Source organism: Lipotes vexillifer, unplaced genomic scaffold (genome assembly GCF_000442215.2).
Source record: "Lipotes vexillifer unplaced genomic scaffold, Lipotes_vexillifer_v1.1 scaffold2102, whole genome shotgun sequence".
Taxonomy (NCBI): Eukaryota; Metazoa; Chordata; class Mammalia; order Artiodactyla; family Lipotidae; genus Lipotes; species Lipotes vexillifer.
This window is the reverse complement of record NW_006776944.1, coordinates 85,934-91,456: the sequence shown is the minus strand read 5'-3', so window position 1 is coordinate 91,456 and position 5,523 is coordinate 85,934.

Below are 5,523 nucleotides of genomic sequence, written 5' to 3'. Positions count from 1 at the left end.
ACTGTCATGTACCAAAATGTTCATTGCAGCTCTATTTACAATAGCCAAGACATGGAAGCAAATTAAGTGTCCATAGACAGATGAATGGATAAAAACATGTGGCACATATATACAATGGAATATTACTCGGCCATAAAAAGAAACGGAATTGAGTTATTTGTAGTGAGGTGCATGGACCTAGAGTCTCTCATACAGATTGAAGTAAGTCAGGAAGAGTAATACAAATACCGTATGCTAATGCATATATATGGAATCAAGAAAAGAAAAAGAGTAAATTGTTCTGAAGAACCTCAGACAGGAAAGGAATAAAGACTCAGACATAGAGAATGGACTTGAGGACACAGGGAGTGGGAAGGGTAAGTTCGGACGAAGTGAGAGAGTGGCATAGACCTATATACACTACCAAATGTAAAATAGATAGCTAGTGGGAAGCAGCTGCATAGCACAGGTAGGTCAGCTTGGTGCTTTGTGACCACTTAGAGGGGTAGAATTGGGTGGGAGGGAGGGACATGCAAGAGGGAGGAGTTATGGGGATATATGTGTATGTATAGCTGATTCACTTTGTTAAAAAGCAGAAACTATTACACCATTGTAAAACAATTATATTCCAATAAAGATGTTAAAAAGAGAGAAATGCAACAGATTTCTGTATATTAATTTTGTATACTGCAACATCACCAAATTCATCGATGAGCTTTAGTAATTTTTTGTTGGTGATGTTAGGATTATGCTTGATCTTTTATTTCTTTCTTTTAATCTGGTTGGTGTGCTTAGGACTTCCAAACCTATGTTGAATAAATATGGTGAGAGAGGGGCGGTGGAAAGATGGTGGAGGAGTAAGATGCGGAGATCACCTTCCTCCCCACAAATACACCAGAAATACATCTACATGTGGAACAGCTCCTACAGAACACCTACTGAATGCTGGCAGAAGACCTCACACCTCCCAAAAGGCAAGAAACTCCCCACATACCTGGGTAGGGCAAAAGGAAAAAAAAAATTAAAAACAGAGACAAAAGAATAGGGACGGCACCTGCACCAGTGGGAGGGAGCTGTGAAGGAGGAAAGGTCTCCACACACTAGGAAGCCCCTTCACGGGCAGAGATTGCGGGAGGCGGAGTGGGGAGCTTCGGAGCCATGGAGGAGAGCACAGCAACAGGGGTGCGGAGGGCAAAGCGGAGAGATTCCCGCATAGAGGATCGGTGCCGACCGGCACTCACCAGCCCGAGACAGGTGTGTGCTCACCCGCCGGGACAGGCGGGGCTGAGAGCCGAGGCTCGGGTTTCGGTCAGAGCTCAGGGAGAGGACTGGGGTTGGCGGCTTGAACATAGCCTGAAGGGGTTAGTGCCCCACGGCTAGCCGGGAGGGAGTCCGGGGAAAAGTCTACACCTGCTGAGGAGGCAAGAGACTTTTTCTTCCCTCTTTGTTTCCTGGAGCATGAGAAGAGGGGTTTTAAGAGCGCTGCCTAAAGGAACTCCAGAAACGGGCGTGAGCCGCAGCTAAAAGCACGGACATGGGCACGAGCCGTGGCTAAAAGCATGGACCCCAGAGACGGGCAGGAGACGCTAAGGCTGCTGCTGCCACCACCAAGGGGCCTGTGTGCGAGCACAGGTCACTATCCACACCCCTCTTCCGGGGAGCCTGTGCCCCCCGCCACTGCCAGGCTCCCGGGATCCAGGGACAACTTCCCAGGGAGAACACATGGCGGGCCTCAGGTTGGTGCAACATCATGTTTAGTTCTGCTGCCGCAGGCCCGCCCCGCACTGAGTGCCCCTCCCTCCCCCCGGCCTGAGTGCGCCAGAGCCCCCGAGTCAGCGGCTCCTTTAAGCCCGTCCTGTCTGAGCAAAAAACAGACGCCCTCCAGTGACCTACACGCAGAGGCAGGGCCAAATCGAAAGCTGAGCCCCTGTGAGCTGTGAGAACAAAGAAGAAAAAGGGAAATCTCTCCCAGCAGCCTCAGAAACAGCGGATTAAAGCTACACAATCAACTTGATGTACCCTGCCTCTGTGGAATACATGAATAGACAGCGAATCATCCCAAATTGAGGAGGCGGACTTCTAGAGCAAGATCTATGATTTTTTCCCCTTTTCCTATTTTTGTGAACGTGTATGTGTATGCTTGTGTGTGAGATCTTGTCTGTATAGGTTTGCTTCCACCATTTGACCTAGCATTCTATCCGTCAATTGTTTTTTTTTTTTTAATTTTTATCTTAATAATTAATTTTAATTTAAAGAACTCTATTATACTTTACCTTCTTTCTATCTTTCCTTCCTTCCTTCCCTCCTTTAGACAACGAATCATCCCAAATTGAGGAGGTGGACTTGGAGAGCAAGTTTTATGATTTTTTCCCCTTTACCTCTTTTTGTGAGGGTATATGTGTATGCTTCTATGTAAGATTTGGTCTCTATAACTCTGCTTCCACCATTTGTCCTAAGGTTCTATCTGTCCCTTTTTTTTTCTCTAAATAATTATGTTTTTTTAATTCAATAACTTTATTATACTGTATTTTATTTTACTCTATCTTCTTTCTTTCTGTATTTCTTCCTTCCTTCCCTCATTCCTTCCTTCCTTCCCTCCTGCCGCCCTCCCTCCCTCCTTTCTTTCCTCCTTGCCTTCTTCTTTTCTTTTCTTCTTTCTTTTTTTCTTCCTTCCTCCCCTCCTTTCTTTCTTTCTTTCCTCTTTCCTCCTACTTCTACTAATTCTCTCTACTTTCTCTCCCTTTTATTCTGAGCCAAGTGGATGAAAGGCTCTTGCTGCTCCAGCCAGGATTCAGGAATCTGTCTCTGAGGTGGGAGAGCCAACTTCAGAACACTCGTCAACAAGAGACCTCCCAGCCCCACATAATATCAAAAGGCAAAAATCTCCCAGAGATCTCCATCTCAACACCAGCAGCCAGCTTCACTCAACGACCAGCAAGCTACAGTGCTGGACAACCTATGCCAACCATATAGTAAGACAGTAACACAACCCCACCCACTAGCAGAGAGGCTGCCTAAAATAATAATAAGCCCACAGACACCCCCAAAACACACCACCAGACGTAGACCTGCCCACTAGAGAGACAAGATCTAGCCGCATACACCACAACAGAGGCACTAGTCCCCTCCCCCAGGAAGCCTACACAACCCACTGAACAAACCTTAGCCACTGGAGACAGACATCAAAAACAACGGGAGCTACGAACTTGCAGCCTGCAAAAAGGTGAACCCAATCACAGTAAGATAAGCAAAACAAGAAGACAGAAAACCACACAGCAGATGAAGGAGCAAGATACAAAGGCAGCAGACATAACAAATGAAGAGGAAATAGGCAGTCTACCTGAAAAAGAGTTCAGAATAATGATAGTAAAGATGATCCAAAATCTTGGAAATAGAATGGACAAAATGCAAGAAACTGTTAACAAGGACCTAGAAGAAATAAAGATGAAACAGACAATGATGAACAACACAATAAATGAAATGAAAACTACTCTAGATGGGATCAATAGCAGAATAAATGAGGGAGAAGAACGGATAAGTGAACTGGAAGATAAAATAGTGGAAATAACTACTGCAGAGCACAATAAAGAAAAAAGAATGAAAAGAACTGAGGACAGTCTCAGAGACCTCTGGGACAACATTAAACACACCAACATTCGAATTATAGGGGTTCCAGAAGAAGAAGAGAAAAAGAAAGGGACTGAGAAAATATTTGAAGAGATTATAGTTGAAAACTTCCCTAAGATGGTAAAGGAAATAGTTAATCAAGTCCAGGAAGCACAGAGAGTCCCATACAGGATAAATTCAAGGAGAAATACGCCAAGACACATATTAATCAAACTGTCAAAAACTAAATACAAAGAAAGCATATTAAAAGCAGCAAGGGAAAAACAACAAATAACACACAAGGGAATCCCCATAAGGTTAACAGCTGATCTCTCAGCAGAAACTCTACAAGCCAGAAGGGAGTGGCAGGACATACTGAAAGTGATGAAGGAGAAAAGCCTGCAACCAAGATTACTCTACCCAGCAAGGATCTCATTGAGATTTGATGGAGAAATTAAAACCTTTACACACAACCAAAAGCTGACAGAGTTCAACACCATCAAACCAGCTTTACAACAAATGCTAAAGGAACTTCTCTAGACAAAAACGCAAGAGAAGGAAAAGTCCTATAATAACAAACCAAAAACAATTTAGAAAATGGGAATAGGAACATACATATCGATAATTACCTTAAATGTAAATGGACTAAATGCTCCCACCAAAAGACACAGATTGGCTGAATGGATACAAAAACAAGACCCATATATATGCTGTCTACAAGAGACCCACTTCAGACCTAGAGACACATACAGACTGAAAGTAAGGGGATGGAAAAAGATATTCCATGCAAATGGAAACCAAAAGAAAGCTGGAGTAGCAATTCTCATATCAGACAAAATAGACTTTAAAATAAGGACTATCAGAAGAGACAAAGAAGGACACTACATAATGATTAAGGGATCGATCCAAGAAGAAGATATAACAATTGTAAATATTTATGCACCCAACATAGGAGCACCTCAATACATAAGGCAAAAACTAGCAGCCATAAAAGGGGAAATCGACAGTAACACATTCATAGTAGGGGACTTCAACACCCCACTTTCACCAATGGACAGATCATCCAAAATGAAAATAAATAAGGAAACACAAGCTTTAAATGATACATTAAACAGGATGGACTTAATTGATATTTATAGGACACTCCATCCAAAAACAACAGAATACACATTTTTCTCAAGTGCTCATGGAACATTCTCCAGGATAGATCATATCTTGGGTCACAAATCAAGCCTTGGTAAATTTAAGAAAATTGAAATTATATCAAGTATCTTTTCCGACCACAACGCCATGAGATTAGATATCAATTATAGGAAAAGAGCAGTAAAAAATACAAACACATGGAGGCTAAACAATACACTACTTAGTAACGAAGTGATCACTGAAGAAATCAAAGAGGAAATTAAAAAATACCTAGAAACAAATGACAATGGAGATACAACGACCCAAAACCTATGGGATGCAGCAAAAGCAGTTCTAAGAGGGAAGTTTATAGCAATACAAGCCCACCTTAAGAAGCAGGAAACATCTCGAATAAACAACCTAACCTTGCACCTCAAGCAATTAGAGAAAGAAGAACAAAAAAACCCCAGAGTTAGCAGAAGGAAAGAAATCATAAAAATCAGATCAGAAATAAATGAAAAAGAAATGAAGGAAACAATAGCAAAGATCAATAAAACTAAAAGCTGGTTCTTTGAGAAGATTAACAAAATTGATAAACCATTAGCCAGACTCATCAAGAAAATAAGGGAGAAGACTCAAATCAATAGAATCAGAAATGAAAAAGGAGAAGTAACAACTGACACTGCAGAAATACAAAAAATCATGAGGGATTACTACAAGCAACTCTATGCCAATAAAATGGACAATCTGGAAGAAATGGACAAATTCTTAGAAATGCACAAACTGCCAAGACTGAATCAGGAAGAAATAGAAAAT